This window comes from Aquarana catesbeiana, linkage group LG01, assembly GCF_042186555.1.
Source record: "Aquarana catesbeiana isolate 2022-GZ linkage group LG01, ASM4218655v1, whole genome shotgun sequence".
In the NCBI taxonomy this organism is placed as follows: domain Eukaryota; kingdom Metazoa; phylum Chordata; class Amphibia; order Anura; family Ranidae; genus Aquarana; species Aquarana catesbeiana.
The window spans coordinates 305,492,237-305,515,924 of record NC_133324.1 but is presented as its reverse complement, the minus strand read 5'-3'; the positions used below and the strand labels follow the sequence as shown (position 1 = coordinate 305,515,924).

Genomic DNA, 23,688 nt, shown 5'->3' with positions numbered 1-23,688 from the left:
CCTAGGAAGGGAAATTCTCTCCTGTAAGAGTTAATATGGGAAAAACGTTTCTCCTTTCCACTGATGCTTTATCACCAATCCTTGTTTCACTAAAAACCCAAAATTTTCTAAAAACATTTGTCATTTGGACAGTAAGTGAGGTGAAATCTTCTGAAGAGGAGCACAGACAGCAAAACAAATGTCACAGGGGTGATAACCCTTCACTATGTTTTCCAAAAAGCTTAAAATAGATTTTTTTGGCTGGAGCTAAACACGTTAAAAATGTACCAGTTCAAAATTACAAACAGATTTTACTTAACAACAAACCTACAGTCCCTGTCTTGTTTGCACCGCCTGTATACTGCTGTTCAGAGTATATAGGGCCTGGTGGCCCCACGCCTTTCCTTTTTTTTTAATTTAGGTGCGGGGTTCCCCTTAATATCCATACAAGACCCAAAGGGCCTGGTAATGGACTGGGGGGGTACCCATGCCGTTTGTCTCACTGATTTTCATCCATATTGCCAGGACCCGACATTACATTAAAGCCGCAAGTAGTTTTAAATTACTTTTATTCCTTTGAAAATGTCATTTTGTGCAGGGACTATTCTAAGCATGGGAAACATGCGCCACTTTACAGGCATACTATAGACACCCCCAGGTACGATATTTAAAGGAATATTTCACTTTTTTTTTTTTTTTTTTTTTTTTTTTTTTACTTTGAGCATCATTAAAATCACTGCTCCCGAAAAAACGGCCTTTTTTAAAACTTTTTTTTTGCATTGATACATGTCCCCTGGGGCAGGACCCAGGTCCCCAAACCCTTTTTAGGATAATACCATGCAAATTAGCCTTTAAAATGAGCACTTTTGATTTGAACGTTCGAGTCCCATAGACGTCAATGGGGTTCTAACGTTCGTGTGAATTTTCTGTCCGTTCGCAGGTTCTGGTGTGAACCGAACCGGGGGGTGTTTGGCTCATCCCTATACCCAAGCAAAAAGGACTACACATTTCATTCATCGGTGCACGACACGTACTCAAGATTAGATTACATTCTGGTGGATCATGAAATACTGGAGTATGTAGTAGAGGTTTCGATCTGAATAATTTCAATTTCTGATCATGCTCCCATAACAGAAAAGATAAGATTCAATGAGAAGGAGCATAGAAACGGGACTTGGAGATTGAATGAAGATCTTATAGATGATGTAGAAGTAGGAAAAATAATAACGACTGAGATCGAGCAATACTTCAGTAAAAATGACACACCAGATGTGACAAAGGCGACAATTTGGGAGGCCCATAAGGCCTACATTAGGGGAAAATTGATCTCCATAGAAGCCGGAAAAAAGAAAGAAAGAGAAATAAAAATGAAAAATGCAATAAAAAAACTATATGAGTTGGAACAAAAATATAAAACACAATTAGACATAGAAGCACATCAGAAGATTGTTATAAAAAGGGGTCGGTTAAGGGACATGATGGAACAAGAAACTAGAAAAGTATTTAAAAATGTTGCAAAAGAAAGATACAGTATATGTGGGGGAACAAGCCTGGGAAATACCTAGCAAAAATATCTAAGGAAAAAAAAACTCAAATTGTATAGAAAAGATAAAAAATGATAAAGGCGAAGTGAAATACAAAACAACTGATATCGCAGAGGCTTTCAAAACATACTATAGTGCATTATTTGCAATCAGAAATAAAGAGACACGACAGGAGGAGGAGAGTAGAAAATCTAAAATACAGGAGTATCTAGCGGAAGTTAATCTACCAAAAATAACAACAGAAAGTGCAGAGTTATTAGATGAACTAATTACCCAAGACGAAATCTATAAAGCTCTAAAGGAAACACCAGGGGGGAAAAGCCCAGGCCCAGATGGGTTTACGATTAAATATTATAAAAGATTTAAAGAACAATTAGTCCCAGTATTATGTAATTATTTTAACAAAATAGGAGAAAATGAAGAACAAGGAAAAGAATCTCTTCTTGCCAATATTTCAATAATACCAAAAGTAGGAAAAGATAGAACCATCTGTTCTATTTATCGCCCTATAGTGTTGTTAAATGTAGACACAAAGCTATTTGCAAAGATTCTGGCATCAAGACTAAAAAAAAAACTTTATGCCGGATTTGATAAATGTAGATCAAGCTGGCTTTGTACCAGGAAGGGAGGGTAGGGCCAATAGTATAAGAACTATGTTAATAATGAATAAGGATAAGGAGAGTAAATCCCCAATGCTCCTCATTTCGATCGATGCTGAAAAAGCATTTGATCGAGTAGATTGGGGATTTATGATGGATGCACTCCAGAGTATAGGGTTGGGACCAAGAATTATGAGATGAATTAATAATCTATATAAACATCCTACAGCCAGGGTCATGGTCAATGGGAATATGTCGTCTGCCTTTGAGATGTTCAATAGGACAAGGCAAGGATGCCCGCTCTCGCCACTCCTGTATGTAATTGCATTAGAACCATTACTAACAAAAATACGGAATAATGTGGCTATAGGAGGGGTTAAGGTGGGAGAAGAACATAAGTTGGCAGCATATGCAGATGACATACTCCTAAATATGGCCAAACCAAGGCTGTCATTACCCAGCCTAATAAAAGAACTGAAAGAATATGAAAGCTTAAGAAAAGCTTACGAATTTTAAGATCAATCCCATAAAAACAGTAATATTAAATTTAGGAGTAGATAAAAAAGAGGAAAAAGCACTACAACAGGAATTCCCTTTTACTTGGGAGAGAGAAGAATTAACATATTTAGGAATTAAAATAACACCTACCCTAGAGAAGTTATAACACGCCAATTATATTCCACTACTTAACAAAGTTAAAACAGAGATAACAAATATATATCGAGGAGACCAATCTCATGGATAGGGAGGATAAATATACTAAAAATGGTGATTTTACCAAAAATAATTTTAAATAATAAATTTCAAATGCTCCCTATAGAAATACCACAAAGTTTTTTCAAAGTAATAAAAACAATAATCCTGAAATTCATATGGCAAAATAAAAAAGCCGGAGTAAATAATATTCTTTTAACTAGGAAAAAAATGGAGGAATGGCACATTTGGATGTAAAAAGGTATCATAAGGCAATTATATTGGCAAGACTAATAGAATGGGCAAACACTAAAAAGAGATGGGTGAGAATGGAAGACACAAACACGACACAACTTCAAAAAAACATTTGGATTCCACAGAATCTGAGAACACACAGTAGAGTTAACTAAAAATGTATTTAAAATATGAGACACATTATATCGAAAAGAAAAATGGAAATATAATTCTCCTCTAATTTCATTAACGGGCACAATTTTTTTTACCCCAGGAAATGGGACACGGTTGAGAAATCAAATGGGAACCGTACAATTAAAGGACATTATTACGCAAGGTAAAATTAGGAAAAGGCAGGGTTTAATAATGACTCACAGGTGACACCAGGTTAACGATTGGGAATATTTGCAAATAAAACCTTTAGTAAGCACAATCCCTCAACCAATCAGAGATGAGAAAGCGTTAACTCCAATCAAAAAGCTCTCTAATATAAAAACGCCTCCAAAACATGGAATATCTCAAATGAACGAAATACTAACAGAATTAGAACATGGGACTCTACCCTTCATAGAAAAATGGGAACAAGATTTTGGTATAAAATTAGATGAAACACAAATGATAGGAGCAGTACACAATTATGCATCTGACATAACCACGATAGAGGCAAATTATAAGTGTATGGTGCGTTGGCATTTGACACCAGAGAGAATTAACACATTCCAGCCAAACAAGTCCTCTCAGTGTTGGAGGAACTGTAAACAAACAGGAACAACAATACACATATGGTGGGAGTGCCCAAAGATAAAAGACTACTGGTAGGAAATTTTAGAATATATTGAGGTGATAACTGGGGAGAAGATCCCACAGAACCCCTGGAATTGCTTGTCTCATGGGACAAATAAAAAAAGAAAACAATATAAGAAAACTTTGTTTCCGTTCCTGCTCAATGCAGCAAAAGGACTCATTCCAAAAAAATGGTTGTATATAAGGAAACCAAGTATAAAAGAGTGGCTTCAAAGAGTAGACCATATCTGTAACATGGAGTACCTATGCAGCGGAGAGCAGGGATGGGTGGAAAGTCATAGCGCAATGTGGGAGAAATGGAGTGTTTTCAAAATGTCAGAGAAATATGTGCAGGGCATGAGTGAAATGGACAGAATTAGAAAAGGAAACAAGAATAACAGATCAGGATAGGGATAGGGGAGGGGGATTAGAAATAAGAAGATGTATGAAAGATTTTAAGATGTATAGAATTTTGTGTATTATGTATGAAACATTTTCTTAAAAAGACTAAATAAAAAAAAAAAAGAACTTTCACGAGGCAGGTGGGATGCCCGCCTTCACAACCCGGGCTCAAACATCCTGGAACTATGGGCAGCCTGGTGTGCCCTTCAAACCTTCACTCATCTCCTGAAAGGGGAATCAGTTTTATTGAGAATGGACAACCCCACAGCGGTCTCCTATGTGAAGAGGCAAGGGGGCACCCGGAGCTCCACCTTTCTCCAAGAAGTCAAGCCCATCATGTCCTGGGCTCAGAAAAACCTGGCCAATATCTCAGCAGTCTTTATCGCTGGAGTCCAGAACATCCAAGCGGACTTCCTGTCTCGCACACAGTTAGACAACAACGAGTGGTCCCTTCATGTGGAGACGTTCGAGGGGATCCTGTCCTTGGGAGTCGATCCCGAAGTAGATCTATTTGCATCCCCCTGCAACTTCAAGATCAGGAAGTATTACACTTGGGGCAGTTGTAGCCAGGCCTTCGGAATAGATGCCCTGACAGATCGGTGGAGCTTCAACAGGGCATATGCCTTTCCCCCGTTCCCGATCATCCTCAGGTTTTTGTGGAGGCTCCAAGCGGAAGCGGTCGAGGTGGAGGTAGTAGGCCATGGTTTCCCCTCCTGACCCAGTTCAGCTTCCATGACCCGGTTCCTCTTCCTCTCAGACCGGACCTTCTTTCTCATGGGGCAGTCCTGCACCCTTGCCCGGCGTTACTGAGACTGATGGTTTGGTTCTTGAGTGGGAGAGGCTGGAAACTCTCGGGTGCGCTTCAAGAATGATTTCCACACTCATATGCTTCGAGAAAGGCAAGCACAAATAAGGTCTATGGGAGAATATGTGCCAAGTTTGTTGAATTCTCATCCTCTATGGGTAGATCGTTCAGAGATCCAGGAATCCAAGATATCCTTGGCTTCCTTCAATCCGGCATAGATCTGTCTCTATCCATCAGCTCTCTGAGTCCAAGTCTCAGCCCTGTCGGCTTTCTCCAGAACATCATGGGCCATTCACCCTCTAATCCGGCAGTTTTCCCGTGGGGCGGCAAGACTCGGGCCCCAAAGAGGGCCAAGATTCCCAAAATGGGATCTTCCCCTTGTTCTCGACTCACTGACTGGACTCAGTACCGCGGGATCCTCTCCACTTTCTATCAAAGACCTTTCTGCAAAAGTCCCCTTCCAAGTAGCCATCACTTCAACCAAAAGGGTTTCTGATATCGGGTCCTTGGGTCATGAAGAACCATTCCTGACTTTCTTCCCGGACTGGGTTGTCCTCATCCCTATGCTTGATACAAACCCAAAAGTTACTTCAGTGTTCCATGAGAACCAAGAAATTTTCCTACCTACATTCAGGGCCCCAGGGTCCACTGAAGCTCACCCTCTGGATGTAACGGAAATACTGAAAGAATACCTGCAAGTTACTTCCTCCTTTAGACGTTCCGACTATCTGTTTATCCTGCACTCCGGGAATAACAAAGGAAAGCGAGCTTCGACCAGAACAATCGCGGCCTGGATCGTCCAATCCATCCAGCAGGTTATAGGGCTAAGGGCTTGGCTCCTCCAGAGGCGGTGACAGCACATTCCACCAGGGGTATGGCGGCTTTGTGGGCAGCAGCCCAGCATATGGCTCCAGATTTCATCTGCAAAGCGGCCTTGTGGGCCTCCATTATTACCTTTATGTCACATTATTGCATAGAACCTGCTTCTCTATTTTCTGTGAACTTTGGTTTAAGAATCCTGTCGGTTGACGGGGCAAATTAAATTTCTTTTTGATCAGCATACCCACCCGTGTGGTTTGGCTAGTTATTTCCCACACATAGACTGCCATGGAGTCTGTCAGGAAAACAGAAAATGTATTATCAAATGCTTACCGTAATTTTCCTTTCCTGATGGACACCATGGCAGACGAAGTTTCCACCCATTGGTCAAGAGTTGGCTAGTTACGGAACGCAGTCTCTGGCTGTAAGCTCAATTTTATGGGAATGGGGTCCTATAGCATTGGAGAGGAGGTGGGGTTAACCCACAAGAAGACTGCCATGGAGTCCATCAGGAAAGAAAAATTACAGTAAGTATTTGATAATAAATTTTCCGTTATCTGTGGAAAGCCTAATTAACCCTGTGTGAAAGAGGGCTAAAAGTTTTAAGGTCTGAAAGACAAACACTGTAATTAGTTACAATGTGTAGACTCTCCTTCTCTGTCTCTCTCCGTATATAAATAAATTCAGAAATAAATATTGATAAAGAATATGTATTATTTATTTTCTAGTATATTGGTCCATATTGAATAACTAAGACAACGTTACTTGGATTAACCAATATGTTGGCAAAAGCTTTGCATTTCATGAATATCAGAGTAAATAGCCTGGTACTGGGTTTAATCAATACCAGTTTCAGCAATGTGGTAAGTCCAAAATATTTCATAGTAATAATGTTATAATTTATACATTGGATAAACCAATTTGGGTTAACAGGGAAAGAGCAATTAAAGTGGTTGTATACCCTAATTTGTCATTTTTACCTACAGGTAAGCCTATAATAAGGCTTACCTGTAGGTAAAATTAATATCTCCTAAACCTGTATGGTTTAGGAGATATTCCCTTTACATGCAGCCCCTGACTTCACCGGTGCATGCGCTCTGAATGCCTGGCTGAAGGTCCGGCAGCATCTTGCCAGGAAGAAGCCTCCCACGCGCATGCGTGGGAGTGACGTCATCGTGGCTCCGGCCACTCACCGCGACGGAGCCACGAACCCGGAAGAAATGCCGAGGGCAAGATGTCAGCTCCCTCGGCGTGGACCAGGCTGCAATATGGGGGCTTCGGTAGGTAGGTAGTGTTTCATAATGAGCTAGTATGTGGTGCATACTAGCTCATTATGCCTTTGCCTTGCAGGGTTTTTTTTTTTTTTTTTAGATGTGCGGGTATACAACCACTTTAATGTTTGTTTAAAGGATGTTACTCAGAAAAGATTAAGCCATTCCCAGCTCACAGGTGCTCATTTCTCTAGGGTCTTCCTTTTCCACACACAATTCAGCAAAACTCTTGCACACCTCTTCCAAAGGATAAAAATAACTTTTTGTTCAGCGCAAGCACAGACATTCCACCCAGAATCCTCCCCCTAACATATTTCACCTCTTACTGGGGCTTAATCATAGAGCATTAATAGGGTAACTACTGCCATATCGCCAATGTGGCCACTATGGGGCCTGAGGCAAAGGGAGGCCTGGTGGGAAACAGAAGAGTGAGATGTTTGTCCTGTCCTGTCCTGTCCTGGAAGACCTTATTTAGTAGTTCTGCATCTATGCATCTTCTATCCAGGCAGCAGCATATACAGTACAGCATATGGACTAAGTACAGGCAGTAGCAGAGGTTGCTGCAATAGGGAGAGGCTGCTGATGTGGACCTTTGAGGAAGAAAATAGCTCATTCAAAATGGCCAGACAAGCAATAGCAGAGTTGGTTTCTGGAACAAAGAAGGTGTATAGTATCCGTTACACTCCTTATGGCTTGGTTCGCACTCAAGCCGGCTATGTGGCACGTGTTTGCACGTACCTGTGGGAAATGTGGGGAAAAATTCCCAGACCCTTTTTTCAAAAATGTATCCACATAGAACTGCATAGTGCTATGGCACCATGTGGTTTTGTGTACAAGAAAATGCACTAAGTTTTCTAAATTGTGGGGGTGCAATTAAACATTAATGGCACCCCTGTTCATCTGCTAAACAGCAGCATGCTTTGCATGCAGTTTGGGAACACGTGCAATTATGCACACATTCCCAACCTGCACAAGTGTAAACCTAGCCTACTGTACTGTAGTGAATTGGTGGATGATGCCATACAATTATTCTAAAATAGGGACCTTTTTCCAGCACACCTTGTTAGAGCTTATTCCCATAAAGTAACAGGTATCACAGGCCAACATTTTAGGACCTTGCATGATCCATTTTCTTTGGCAGAGTGGTGAATTGCTGGAATGAGATGTAAGAGAACTCAGGTAGGTGTGTGCAGTGCCAGGACAAGGTCATCCAGCGCCCAGGGCAAAGATGACATACTGCACCACCTCCCCCTGGGAGGAGGGGGCGGGGCTAATAGCAAAATGTATGTAATGTTTGTGGTATGCACTGAAATAGTACCAGTTGTTGGGGTTCACTGCAGCAAACTGAAGAGTTTAAAACTAAGACTGAAGAGGACGGTCAGTGGGATGAAGTAGGGTTGGGGAAGTGGGCTCTGAGGCATGCATAGAACTAAAGGGATCTAGGAGGGGCCATGAGTGAGGAAGTTGAGCTGAAAGGGCCCATACAAATGTGTGGCTATCATTGCTGCCGCTCAGAAAAGTCATATGTGGAATATCACTTTTCAGAGGGTGTTTGACAGGTGGTGAGGAGCTGGCAACAAAAGTGAGTACACCCCTAAGTGAAAATGTCCAAATTGGGCCCAATTAGTTATTTTCCCTCCCCAGTGTCATGTGACTCCTTAGTGTTACAAGGTCCCAGGTGTGAATGGGGAGCAGGTGTGAAAAAATTTGGTGTTCTCGCTCTCACTCTCTCATACTGGTCACTGGACGTTCAACATGGCACCTCATGGCAATGAACTCTCTGAGGATCTGAAAAAAAGAATTGTTGCTCTACATAAAGATGGCCTAGGCTATAGGAAGTTTGCCAAGACTCTGAAACTGAGCTGCAGCATGGTGGCCAAGACCATAAAGTGGTTTAACAGGACAGGTTCCGCACAAAACAGGCCAAAGAAGTTGAGGGCACGTGCTTAGCATCACATCCAGAGGTTGTCTTTAGGAAATGGAAATATAAGTGCTGCCAGCATTGCTACAGAGGTTGAAGGGGTGGGGGGTCAGTCTGTCAGTGATCAGACTATACGCCGCACACTGCATCAAATTGGTCTTCATGGCTGTCTTCCCAAAAGCAAGCCTCTTCTAAAGATGATGCACAAGAAAGCCCGCAAACATTTTGCTGAAAACAATCGGACTACGGACATGGATTACTGGAACCTAAACCCTATTGAGGATCTGTGGGGCATCCTCAAACGGACGGTGGAGGAGCGCAAGGTCTCTAACATCCACAAGCTCCGTGATGTCATCATGGAGAAGTGGAAGAGGACTCCAGTGGCAATCTGTGAAGCTCTGGTGAACTCCATGCCCAAGAGAGTTAAGGCTGGAAAATAAAACCCTTTGGGCCCAATTTGGACATTTCCATTTAGGGGTGTACTCACTTTTGTTGCCAGCAGTTTAGACATTAATGGCTGTGTGTTGAGTTATTTTGAGGGAACAGCAAATTTACACTGTACACTCACTACTTTATATTGTAGCAATGTGTCGTTTCTTCAGTGTTGTCACATGAAAAGATATAATAAAATATTTACAAAAATATGAGGGGTATGCTCACTTTAGTGAGATACTGTATACAGTATATATTTATTTGCCTTTCTGTACTTCTTTTTGTTGTTTATTTAATGATATCTAATGATAGTTACAAGCAACATGTGAAAGGATTACTTTTACTAAACAGCTGCTTAACATTTACAGATAAAACAGACTCCAGAACTAAAGTCAAAACTGATTCCTTTTGGTGTTTACAGGTATGTATAATTTTTATATAATAAAAAAATAATGGCTTGTAGAAAAGAAGTCCCAACATCAGCTTCAGTGTGAAAGTGACCACCATGATAAAACCAATCAGTTTACCAGGCAAGGTAGACCCTCAAATTATAGAGTGACCACAAAGTGTCTTATAGTTGTTAAACTCAAGGACTTCCATTTACTCCACCATTAATTTGGGACTGGATTTGAACCAAGGACCTCTGCTGTGTCAGGCAATGTCTCTTCTTGTTGAGTCACCTGGAATGCTGGACAGTTCCCTAAAAAATTCCTTGGATGATCATACCTTGAACCTTGTTTGTCTTGAACCTTGAACTCTTTGCTCCTCTTATGAACATCCTGATTTAAACCATGTCTCTACACTTTCTGTTTGACAGATTATTGAGCTCTCTTCAGCCAGTATCTCGCTTTGGTCTTCCTATCCATATTTGATACCACTCTCAATCGACCCTTGGCTTGTTCCTCGACTATGCTTCTACGTGATCCTAACCAGCAACTACTCATTATTGACCCTTGGCTTGTTTACTGACTCTGCTTCTGTTTGATCCTTTCCTGCTTATCCGTTACTGGACCCCGGCTGGCTCACCTCCTGTTGGGGGCGATCCTGAGGACCGTGACCTAATACTAACATGCAGAAAAATCCATCTCCACCATCAGGAGCTCTGCTAAACACCAGTTAGTACTTAGACTCCGAACCTCAGGTGAGCCCATGTCATCCACTAGGGTGACTGCCTATGTAGCTATCCCACTGGTCGTGGTAATCCCCCTACTGCTTTAGCAACTGGCCTTTGAGCCTGACCCCCGATCATGACAATTAAACTTACTGACATCTCAATTTCCAGGGATTATGGACAGGGGCCAGGAAAGCTGTGCCTTTAAACCGAATTACCATGGCCTCCACATACCATCCTCACAAAGATCAGTGGGGAATACTAACGCAGGTGTAGCAGACTATTTTTTTTATAAAAGCATAAGCAGAAAATAACCCATAGTGCAGTAAATTATTTAAAAATGCATACTTTGTTTAGTAAAAAACTCACATGTATAACAGATAAAAAAAAAAAAGCACTTGTATCTACAGTAACCAACAAGATGGCCATGGCATCCAGCATGCTGACGTCATACATCACAAGTCCCTCCCAATGCGTTTTGTCACAAGCTAATGTCATCATGGGCATGATGAAAGGACGAAAAAAAAGAAAAAACACCCGCGCAATGGGATACATGCAATGGAATAAAGTATTATTGGAACTGCTGCCACTACCAATTACTTCCACTAGGTGGAGTATGATATGAGAAAGGAAAAAGAAGTAGATATGGCGCTGTTCCAGACCTGATGGATTCAGGTGTGTACTACCTCCTTTGTGGGAGGAAGGTATTAAGTGGGGAGAAAATATAAAGATGTTGCCTATTCAGTGTGTCTTCAAGTGCTGTACAGTGCGGTTGTGCATAAAATTCCTAAATGTGCATGAAGTCAAGCTATCTCCCTGCCATAATAAAGTGCAGTGTGTCCATTAACTTGATCCATAAAAATATCTCTATATGTATCCATAAAGATGTGAATGCAATAATGTAAATAAAGTGCAATATTCATATGATCAATAATACAAATGTTTGGTGTAAATAAAAAATGCTAATGTGAATGAACAGATGAACTTATTAATTAGTATATACAGTTAAGTAATAAAGTGCTTTCAGTGTCTGTGAAAAAACTCCTCCTGGATTCTGGTGGATAATCCAATGAGTAAACATTCAGTGCATGCCTTAATCCATGCTCTTATAGTGACTGCACTCACCAGATCCTTCACCCCCTCTTGGGGTCTCACACATCCACAGTATATGCCACTGTGTAGCAATGCGGGATAATACAGGGTAACTCCGTCCTTAGTGTAGATTATGAGGGAATTCTATAATGAAAGAGAAAGAGGGAGCCCACATAGCGTGATACTGTATGAGAATTCGTTTATTGGTACAAAAACGTTTAAAAGTACTCACATTTGGTAAAAGGTAAAAAAGCCTATATTGCTGACACAAGCCTCTGGAGCAGGAAGTGGTGCAAGGATGTATGCTGACTCCTCCCTACGCGTTTCGTCACGCTGACGTCATCTGGAGCGTGCATAGTGCCTGCTACACTTCCTATTTATACTCATTTAATGTTTTGCATAACGTATTGGTGATTGGCCACCATTTTTCGGGTGATATTGCAGACTGGAGTTCCGTCTGCCATTTTGGGTGTGATTTGCAGACTGAAGCCCATAGATAGCTAATATGGTGTAAAGGGCTTGGTGTGATATAACGAGCTACGTTATTATCCATGAATGGCTATGATCTATGGTAAGTCTAGTCCCCCTATAAACTAAAAAAAGAAAGAAAAACTTTTAGAAGGGGCTAAAAATTATCTGAATGGCCGGCAGTACATAGTTCACAGATCGTCCCGAGTCCCGGTGGCCATTTTGTGTATGACAATGGGGACCGGAGCCCATGGGCTGGTAAACAACAGCCCGGCGGCCATTTTGTGTGTGATTTTGGAGACCGAAGACCAAACATCGGGATGTTCCGGCGGCCATTTTGGGTATGATAATTCAGACCGAAGTCTGACCAATGTTATTTTGTTTATGCATTACTGAATCAAGCTGATGATGGCAACTGTTAGTCGGTATGTACCCATTTCGATCTGTGTTTTTGAAAAAAGTCCTAGTACCTATACGGCCATTATTTTTATATAGTTGTAGGTCTAGGTAATTGATACTTTGTTGATCCCAAATTCCTCATTAAATGAGTATAAATAGGAAGTGTAGCAGGCACTATGCACTCTCCAGATGACGTCAGAGTGACGAAACGCGTCATACGTCCTTGCACCACTTCCTGCTCCAGAGGCTTGTGTCAACAATATAGGCTTTTTTACCTTTTACCGAATGTGAGTACTTTTAAAAGTTTTTACACCAATAAACAAATTCTCATACAGTATCACGCTATGTGGGCTCCCTCTTTCTCTTTCATTATGGAATTCCCTCATAATCTACACTAAGGACGGAGTTACCCTGTATTATCCCGCATTGCTAAACAGTGGCATATACTGTGGATGTGTGAGACCCCAAGAGGGGGTGAAGGATCTGGTGAGTCTGGCAGTCACTATAAGAGCATGGATTAAGGCATGCACTGAATGTTTACTCATTGGATTATCCACCAGCATCTAGGAGGAGTTTTTTCACCGACACTGAAAGCACTTTATTACTTAACTGTATATATTAATTAATAAGTTCATCTGTTCATTCACATCAGCATTATTTATTTACACCAAAGATATGTATTATTGATCATATGAATATTGCACTTTATTTACATTATTGCATTCACATCTTTATGGATACATATAGAGATATTTTTATGGATCAAGTTAATGCACACACTGCACTTTATTATGGCAGGGAGAGGAAGCTTGACTTCATGCACATTTAGGAATTTTATGCACAACCGCACTGTACAGCACTTGAAGACACACTGAATAGGCAACATCTTTATATTTTCTCCCCACTTAATACCTTCCTCCCACAAAGGGAGTAGCACACACCTGAATCCATCAGGTCTGGAACAGTACCATATCTACTTCTTTTTCCTTTCTCATGATGAAAGGACGGCAGCGGGGGGGCAGGAGGCGGAGCCTAGCAGAGCAGACATGCATTGTTAGAGCTCCACACCGCTGAGGAGAGAAGAGAAGGACAAAGCGGAGCCTGCAGGCTCAAAAGGTATCCATTTGAACCTTTTTGCCCCAGGGAACAAACTGTGAAAGTTTGGGCAGGAAATATGGTACTGGGAGGAAACCGTGGCAGAAATAAAAATCACCTCACAAAGAGCTCACAGGCACTCACTGCAGCTGAAGCAGCTCCAGTCACCTCACAAGATACAGCATCAGGGCGCTCTCACAGACAGAAAATGTCACAGCAAGACTCTCCATTTGAGTCAGATACAGAACAAATCCTCTCACAAACTTCTCCACAAGCCTCCTCAGTATCCCCAGTAATATTATTACAATTTGAAAAGATGCTTCATAAGGCTTTAAAACAAACCTCAGACCAAATAACAAAAAGCCTAACCAAAGAAATAAGAGAGCTGGGAAACCGCACCGCAGCCTTAGAAATAAAAATGGATGAAATTGAAATTACAACCCAAGAAAATATAACAGAATTGGAACAATTAAAAAAAGAGAATTTAATACTTCAAACTAAGCTCGAAGATTACGAAAATAGAGCCAGACGTTCAAACTTGCGCATAAGGGGAATACCTGAAACTGTGACAGACCTGCAATCTACTATTACTGCTCTATTACAAGAACTAAAGCCAGATATCCCTATTGAACGTTTAGAACTGGACGGAGTACACAGAGCCCTCACAGCCAAAAAGAAAGATGGACCCCCACGTGATATAATCACAAAATTTCATTATTACAGAACGAAAGAACAAATACTAATTGCTGCAAGAGAAAAAAAGGAACTTAATTTTCAAGGACACAATTATCAAATTTTTGCTGACCTATCCCAACTTACTATTACTAAAAGACGATCCATGAAACCCCAACTAATGGAACTGCAACGCCACAACATTATGTATCAATGGGGCTTCCCCTTTTCAGTCAGATTTAACTACCAAGGTACAATTTACAGAAGCAGATCAGCAGATGAACTACAACAAACCCTTTTAAAATTAAATCTGACAGAACCCACAAGCAGCAACACTCCCACACACAGAAGAATGGCATTATCTTCACCTTCAGGCAGCACCCAGAAAATTTCAGAACAAAATGGGAATCATCATTCTCACAAAAGAGGCCGTTATGCCACATCATCCATGGACCAAGAAGATTCAATGGACTGACATCCTAATTCCTGATATCTCTTCATTTATTATACTAAGAGATGGTTCTCTATAAAAAACCTATATTTATAACTGAATGTAACTGCTTTCTGATAGTCACACACTGTGTGGGATCATGTTACATTCCAGTTATATTTCTTATTACTTCTGATTCATATAGCCTTAGAATATATAAGTGAAACAAGGAAATTCTTGTTCAGTTATATATTATCAGATAATAACAATAGATTTATTACTTTTTAGGATAAATATGTTCAATAATCCAGAAGTAATGGAAGCTTTTTCTTTCTTTTCTTAAAACAAATATATTATTACCTAACTAGTTCCTAGAATTATGTTTTTGTTTATTCTAATCTGAAGCAATACAACCTCAATTTTATGAGTTAACATATCTAAACAGTTACATATGAATAAAATATGTAATTGTTTACTCTAAAAGGGTTAAAATCCCAAAATAATTCAAACTATCTTCATCAATACCAAAGTTATTAACAGTACCTTTCTAACTGAATTATTTAGCCTAGGGCAAGACTAACCATATACAACCACCCTGGAATAAATAATTTCAACAAAAACTATATTCTGCACTCCAATTAATGAAACATCATTTTGATGTCTTTTGACATAGCACTTCTCTCCTGTAAGCGGAAGATCCGTGTACCCCCATTAGCCCTCCTCATTCTCCCAACCATATTATGTGGGAGTGTGACGAAGGCACTAATTCCCCTGAGAGAGATATTTATTCTCTTTCACGGGTAAATTGTGATTACTTGCAAAAAATAATTTATACAATGTATCATCTAATCTCATATGTTTTTTGTTTACTCTTTACTCCAGAATTCACTGGTTTCTTTTCTATCTATTCATCTCTTCAGTCCACACAGGTTGATCTGCGCAGTCAGCTCTGCATAACAAAAAGTAAGTCAAAACTATTTGATATGTTGCCATGGCACCACTGAATATACTTTCCCTGAATGTTCAGGGAATAAATGTCCCTCAAAAAAGGACCAAAGCCTTCCGTACTTTCCATAACAAGAAGGCTCACATAGTATGCCTCCAAGAAACACACTTCACCAAAGATTCTACTCCAAAATATATTTCTCCTTTTTATCAACAAATTTACACGGCTTCTGCCTGTACCAAGCAAAGGGGAACTCTAATTGCATTTCACCGATCCACACCATTCACCTTATCATCAGAAATTAAAGACCCAGAAGGTAGATACCTGATACTCATGGGTTATATAATGGATACAGCAATCACGGTGATTTCCTACTACGCTCCTAACAAACAACCTACACCATTCCTCTCACATATATTACAAGTGATTATTACACACAAAATAGGAACAGTGATAATGTGTGGGGATTCGAACCAGGTCCTCCTCCCATTTCTAGATAAATCACCTTTTACACCATCCAAAATAACCTCTAGATTACCTTTTTCTCAACTTCTTTCCAAATACAATCTGGTAGATTCATGGAGAGAAAGTAACCCAATGAAAAAGAAATTCACTTATTTCTCGCACCCTCATCAAACCTTCACCAGAATAGATCATATTTTTCTAACAATAGGAATGATACCAGAAATTATTGCATCAGATATAATTCCGATTCTGTGGTCTGACCATAATGCAGTATACACTACTATAGCCTCAGCCATACCAAAAGCGCATGACCCAACGTGGTACTTACCGGACATAATGCTCAAACACCCACTACATCAGATGGCCATTGAACAAGCTTTAAAGGAATACATATCAATTAATAACACAACAGACATCTCCCCAATAACACTGTGGGAAGCTCATAAGCCTGTCTTGTGTGGTACAATACAAAGACAAATGGCACTATTTAAACGGGAACGCAAAAATCTAGCAAAAAAACTAGAACTCAATTTTAATGCAGCCTACATATCATTTCAAGATAATCCATCTCAGAGTACAAAATCTCATCTGGAAAATCTAGATTGGAATACGATCTATTTCTCACTGAGTCAGTTGATAAATCCCTCAAACGCTCCAAACACAATTTCTACATGAATACAAACAAACCAGGTACATATTTGGCTCGGGCATTAAATTCAACTAACAAATCTTTCAAACCAATACGTTTGAAATTATCAAAAAATGTTTACACTTGTAATCCAGTTAAAATAGTCCATAAATTTCACTCACATCTCGCAACTTTAACCACTTCAGCCCCGGAAGGATTTACCCCCTTCCTGACCAGAGCACTTTTTACAATTCGGCACTGCGTCGCTTTAACTGCTAATTGCGCGGTCATGCAATGCTGTACCCAAACGAAATTTGCGTCCTTTTCTTCCCACAAATAGAGCTTTCTTTTGATAGTATTTGATCACCTCTGCCGTTTTTATTTTTTGCGCTATACACGGAAAAAGACCGAAAATTTTGAAAAAAAATGATATTTTCTACTTTTTGTTCTAAAAAAAATCCAATAAACTCAATTTTAGTCATACATTTAGGCCAAAATGTATTCGGCCACATGTCTTTGGTAAAAAAAATGTCAATAAGTGTATATTTATTGGTTTGCGCAAAAGTTATAGCGTCTACAAACTAGGGTACATTTTCTGGAATTTACACAGCCTTTAATTTATGACTGCCTATGTCGTTTCTTGAGGTGCTAAAATGGCAGGGCAGTACAAAACCCCCACAAATGACCCCATTTTGGAAAGTAGACACCCCAAGGAATTTGCTGAGAGGCATGTTGAGCCCATTGAATATTCATTTTTTTTGTCCCAAGTGATTGAACAATGACAAAAAAAAAAAAAAAAAAAAAAAATTACAAAAAGTTGTCACTAAATGATATATTGCTCACACAGGCCATGGGCATATGTGGAATTGCACCCCAAAATACATTTAGCTGCTTCTCCTGAGTATGGGGATACCACATGTGTGGGACTTTTTGGGAGCCTAGCCGCGTACGGGGCCCCGAAAACCAATCACTGCCTTCAGGATTTCTAAGGGCGTACATTTTTGATTTTACTCCTCACTACCTATCACAGTTTTGAAGGCCATAAAATGCCCAGATGACATAAAACCCCCCCAAATGACCCCATTTTGGAAAGTAGACACCCCAAGCTATTTGCTTTGAGGCATGTTGAGTCCATGGAATATTTTATATTTTGACACAAGTTGCGGGAAAGTGACAAATTTTTTTTTTTTTTTTTTTTTTTTGCACAAAGTTGTCACTAAATGATATATTGCTCACACAGGCCATGGGCATATGTGGAATTGCACCCCAAAATACATTTAGCTGCTTCTCCTGAGTACGGGGATACCACATGTGTGGGACTTTTTGGGAGCCTAGCCGCGTACGGGGCCCCGAAAACCAATCACTGCCTTCAGGATTTCTAAGGGCGTACATTTTTAATTTTACTCCTCACTGCCTATCACAGTTTCGGAGGCCATGGAATGCCCAGGTGGCACAAACCCCCCCCAAATGACCCCATTTTGGAAAGTAGACACCCCAAGCTATTTGCTGAGAGGCATGGTGAGTATTTTGCAGCTCTCATTTGTTTTTGAAAATAAAGAAAGACGAGAAAAAACATTTTTTTTTTTTCTTTTTTCAATTTTCAAAACTTTGTGACAAAAAGTGAGGTCTGCAAAATACTCACTATACCTCTCATCAAATAGCTTGGGGTGTCTACTTTCCAAAATGGGGTCATTTGGGGTTTTTTTTTGCCACCTGGGCATTCCATGGCCTCCGAAACTGTGATAGGGAGTGAAGAGTGAAATCAAAAATTTACGGCCTTAGAAAGCCTGAAGGCAGTGATTGGTTTTCGGGGTCCCGTACGCGGCTAGGCTCCCAAAAAGTCTCACACATGTGGTATCCCCGTACTCAGGAGAAGCAGCAGAATGTATTTTGGGGTGTAATTTCACATATTCCCATGGCATGTTTGAGCAATATATCATTTAGTGACAACTTTGCGCAAAAAAAAATTAAAAAAATAAAAAATTGTCTCTTTCCCGCAACTTGTGTCACAATATAAATTATTCCATGGACTCAACATGACTCTCAGCAAATAGCTTGGGGTGTCTACTTTCCAAAATGGGGTCATTTGGGGGGGTTTTGAACTGTCCTGGCATTTTATGCACAACATCTAGAAGCTTATGTCACACATCACCCACACTTCTAACCACTTGAAGACAAAGCCCTTTCTGACACTTATTGTTTACATAAAAAAATAATTTTTTTTTGCAAGAAAATTACTTTGAACCCCCAAACATTATATATTTTTTTTAAAGCAAATGCCCTACAGATTAAAATGGTGGGTGTTTCATTTTTTTTTTTCACACAGTATTTGCGCAGCGATTTTTCAAACGCATTTTTTGGGGAAAAAACACACTTTTTTACATTTTAATGCACTAAAACACACTATATTGCCCAAATGTTTGATGGAATAAAAAAGATGATCTTAGGCCGAGTACATGGATACCAAACATGACATGCTTTAAAATTGCGCACAAACGTGCAGTGGCGACAAACTAAATACATTTTTAAAAGCCTTTAAAAGCCTTTACAGGTTACCACTTTAGATTTACAGAGGAGGTCTACTGCTAAAAATACTGCCCTCGATCTGACCTTCGCGGCGATACCTCACATGCATGGTGCAATTGCTGTTTACATTTGACGCCAGACCGACGCTTGCGTTCGCCTTAGCGCGAGAGCAGGGGGGACAGGGGTGCTTTTTTTTTTTTTTTTTTTTTTTTTCCTTTATTATTATTATTTTTTTATCTTATTTTTAAACTGTTCCTTTCATTTTTTTTTTTTTAATCATTTTTATTGTTATCTCAGGGAATGTAAATATCCCCTATCATAGCAATAGGTAGTGACAGGTACTCTTTTTTGCAAAAATTGGGGTCTATTAGACCCTAGATTTCTCCTCTGCCCTCAAAGCATCTGACCACACCAAGATCGGTGTGATAAAATGCTTTCCCAATTTCCCAATGGCGCTGTTTACATCCGGCGAAATCTAAGTCATAAAATGCTCGTAGCTTCCGGTTTCTTAGGCCATAGAGATGTTTGGAGCCACTCTGGTCTCTGATCAGCTCTATGGTCAGCTGGCTGAATCACCGGCTGCATTTTCAGGTTCCCTGTTGAGACAGGAGAGCCAGAGAAAAACACGGAAGACGTTGGGGGGGGAGGGGCATTCCCTCCCACTGCTTGTAAAAGCAGTCTAGAGGCTAATTAGCCGCTAGGATTGCTTTTACATGAAAGCCGACCGCTGGCTGAAAAGAATGATACCAAGATGATACCTAAACCTGCAGGCATCATTCTGGTATAACCACTCAAAGTCGTGAATGGCGTACCTGAAGACAAAAAAATGGTTAACAATAAAGCACAGTAAACGGTAAGGTATAAAAAATTGCATACCTGAAAAGCAAACATGATAAAACATAACAACAATAAAACATTGCAGAATAGAATACAGTAAAAAAGAACAGAACAATAGAGAGAGAGAAAGAACAATAAAACGACAACTATTTTTTTTTTTATTTTATATTTTTGTATGTGTTTTTTTTTTTTTTTTTACACTTTTTTTTGTAACTAACTTTTATAACTGTAACCGGTTCCAGGTTCGGGTCTCTCAAAATGCGATGGCATCTTGGGAGACCCTGTGAAAGTGTGCCTAGTCTGTGCAATGCTGTACCCTACGCTAATACTCAACTAGTGAATGGTAGTGTTCAAAACATTCACCAATGCAAAGACCAGGATTGTCAGGACAGGAGGGACAATAATAGCGGGTGTCACGCCTATATCTGCGCTTGCTGCAGACACGACATCTTTTTTGGGGGGGTTCGTTGGGTAGGGGTACTCGGGAGGACATAAAGAAAATGCCTCTCATGCAGCCGACTGCATTTGGTTGGGGATGTGAATGGGGGAAGTACGGGCGCTGCAGAAGTGGTGGGTTCCCAATTAGGATTGGCGAATGCAGCAGGAAGGGCACTATGGACACGACGGGCCTGTGTTTGTCTTCTTGGTGGCAGCGGGACACTACTTGTGCTTGTCACCTCACCAGCTTGAACTGCACTTATGGGACTCGCCACGTCACCAAGTGTTACTGCAGTGCTGGTTTGACTACAACCGGGGTGTACTAGGCCGCTGGGGCTTGCCAGTTCACCAAAACGCTACCAAAAAAACTGTTAGCGATCGCAAGGATCAGGCCTGACTCTGCGAACGCTGCAGTTATGCGTTTAGTGTTTTGTAAGTGTCAGTGATCGATCGATACTGCACTTGGGTGGGCTGGGCTGGGCCGGGTGGAGGGGCAAAACGCAGGTGCTAGCAGGTATCTGGGCTGATCCCGCTAACACTGCGTTTGTGGGAACCCTAAACTGCTGGGGACGCTAGTATAGATCTGATCAGATCAGATATTGATCCGATCAGATACTATACCACTAAGGGAGGCGTATGCTGCGTGCGTGGGTGTTAGCGGTACTGGCGCTAATCTGACGCTGCCTGGGGCTGGTGCTTGCCAGTTCACCAAAACGCTACCAAAAAAACTGTTAGCGATCGCAGGGATCAGGCCTGACTATGCGAACGCTGCAGTTATGCGTTTAGTGTTTTGTAAGTGACAGTGATCGATCGATACTGCACTTGGGTGGGCCGGGCAGAGGGGCAAAACGCAGGTGCTAGCGGGTATCTGGGCTGATCCCGCTAACACTGCGTTTTCGGGAACCCTAAACTGCTGGGGACGCTAGTATAGATCTGATTGGATCAGATATTGATCCGTACAGATACTATACCACTAAGGGAGGCGTATGCTGCGTGCGTGGGTGTTAGCGGTACTGGCGCTAATCTGACGCTGCCTGGGGCGACGCATATCACCGCCGGGCGACCGGGGGGCTAAACCTTTATTCGGTAATAAACGGCGGGTGCCCTGACACTATAAAAAATAAACAAACTAACCAGCGTCACCGTAACAGTTATACGGTGATCAGTGGTGAAAGGGTTAACTAGGGGGCAATCAAGGGGTTAAAACATTTATTAGGTAGTATATGGGGGTCCCTGTCGCTATAAAACGCTGACGGCGAACCTAAATATTTACGTTCCTAACTAGCGTCACCAGCGACACTAATACAGCGATCAGAAAAATGATCGCTTAGTGACACTGGTGACAGGGGGTGATCAAGGGGTTAAAACTTTATTAGGGGGGGTTAGGGGGGTATCCTAGACCTAAAGGGGGGTAATACTACCTGCCCTAACACTGTAACTGTCACAAACTGACACTATGCAGTAATCAGAAAAAAAAAAAAAAAAAAAAAAAAAATACTGCTAATGTCAGTTTGTGACAGGGGGGGGGGGGGGATCGGGGGGCGATCGGGGGGGGATCGGGGGTGTAAGGTATGCCTGGCATGTTCTACTGTGTGTGTGTGTGTGTTGTGTGCACTTACATGTCTTCTCTCCTCGGCGCTGGACGGAAACTGCCGAGCCGAGGAGAGATGACATCACATCCTCTGCCTGTGTGAAACTACACACAGGCAGGGGAGGATTCCTATTGGCTGGGAGCGATCGCGAGGGGGGGGCCACGATCGGATGGTCTCCCCCTCGCCTCCCGACGCTCCCAGTCAGATGCCGACCGCCGATGGCACCGGGGGGGGGTCCGATCGGACCCCCCGCCCGCGGGAGGCAGATCACGTATATATACGTGATTCTGCCTGCCCGTGCCATTCTGCCGACGTATATCTACGTTAGGCGGTCGGCAAGTGGTTAAACAAGACAAACAATGAATTTAATCCTACAGAAGCTGAATCCTTCTTCTCAAAAATAACCTTACCTGAGTTATCTCAGAATCAAAAAAGCAGTTTGGATGAGCCTATAACTATAGATGAAGTTGCTAACACCATAAAAGACCTAAAACTTAACAAAAGACCAGGCCCAGACGGCTACTCGGCTTTATACTATAAAACATTCTCAGAAATACTCTCTCCCATTCTCACTGAAACTTTTAACAAACTTCTAGATGGACATTCTTTTCAGCAAGAAACACTAATGGCAATTGTTTGTATGATCCCAAAACCCCTTTCTGATGATACTTCCTGTGTGAATTATCGGCCTATCTCTCTGTTAAACCTCGATATTAAATTATTAGCAAAAATAATAGCAAAACGCCTCAATAGCATTATAGGAAAATTAATACATAGAGATCAAGTAGGCTTCATGCCAAATAGACAGGCAGGCGATAATATACGCAGGGCAGTGTTATTGGCACATATTGCTAAAAAACGGAAAATCCCTTTATGTTTTCTATCTCTCGATATTAAGAGGGCATTTGACACAGTATCCTGGCAATATATGCAATATTCATTACAAAAATGGGGTTTTGGACCCCACTTTTTAACATGGATCAAAGCATTATATAATAAACCCAAAGCCTATATAAAATATGCTGGATACAAATCTGAAGCCTTTAATATCGAAAGAGGTACCCGACAGGGTTGCCCATTATCTCCCTTATTATTTGCCCTTATACTCGAACCCAAGACCCAATACATCAGAACAAACCAAACTATAACTGGCATTGAAGTAGGAGGTATTACACACAAATTATGTATATTTGCAGACGATATATTACTTTTTCTATCATCACCACAGGTCTCTGGTCCTAACTTAATACCAGCTCTTGATGGATTTGCAGCCCTATCCGGCCTTATGATTAATCCTAAGAAATGCCTAGTGCTTAATATTTCACTCACAAACATGGAATTGATCCCGGCTAGGGCTGCACTCCCATTCACATGGGCAGAAAAATCAATCCCATATCTTGGAATTCATTTAACAGCATCTCATTCTGACTTATTCTCAACCAATTATCCTCCTGTATTAAGACATATCACAAATCTAATAAAACAATGGTCGCAACTTCCTTTATCC

At 41.0% G+C, this 23,688-nt stretch overlaps 1 pseudogene; it reads left to right on the top strand.

Moving 5' to 3' along the window:
- LOC141143797 (dehydrogenase/reductase SDR family member 4-like) overlaps positions 1 to 23,688 on the top strand; it is a 147,963-nt pseudogene that overhangs the window by 101,641 nt on the left and 22,634 nt on the right.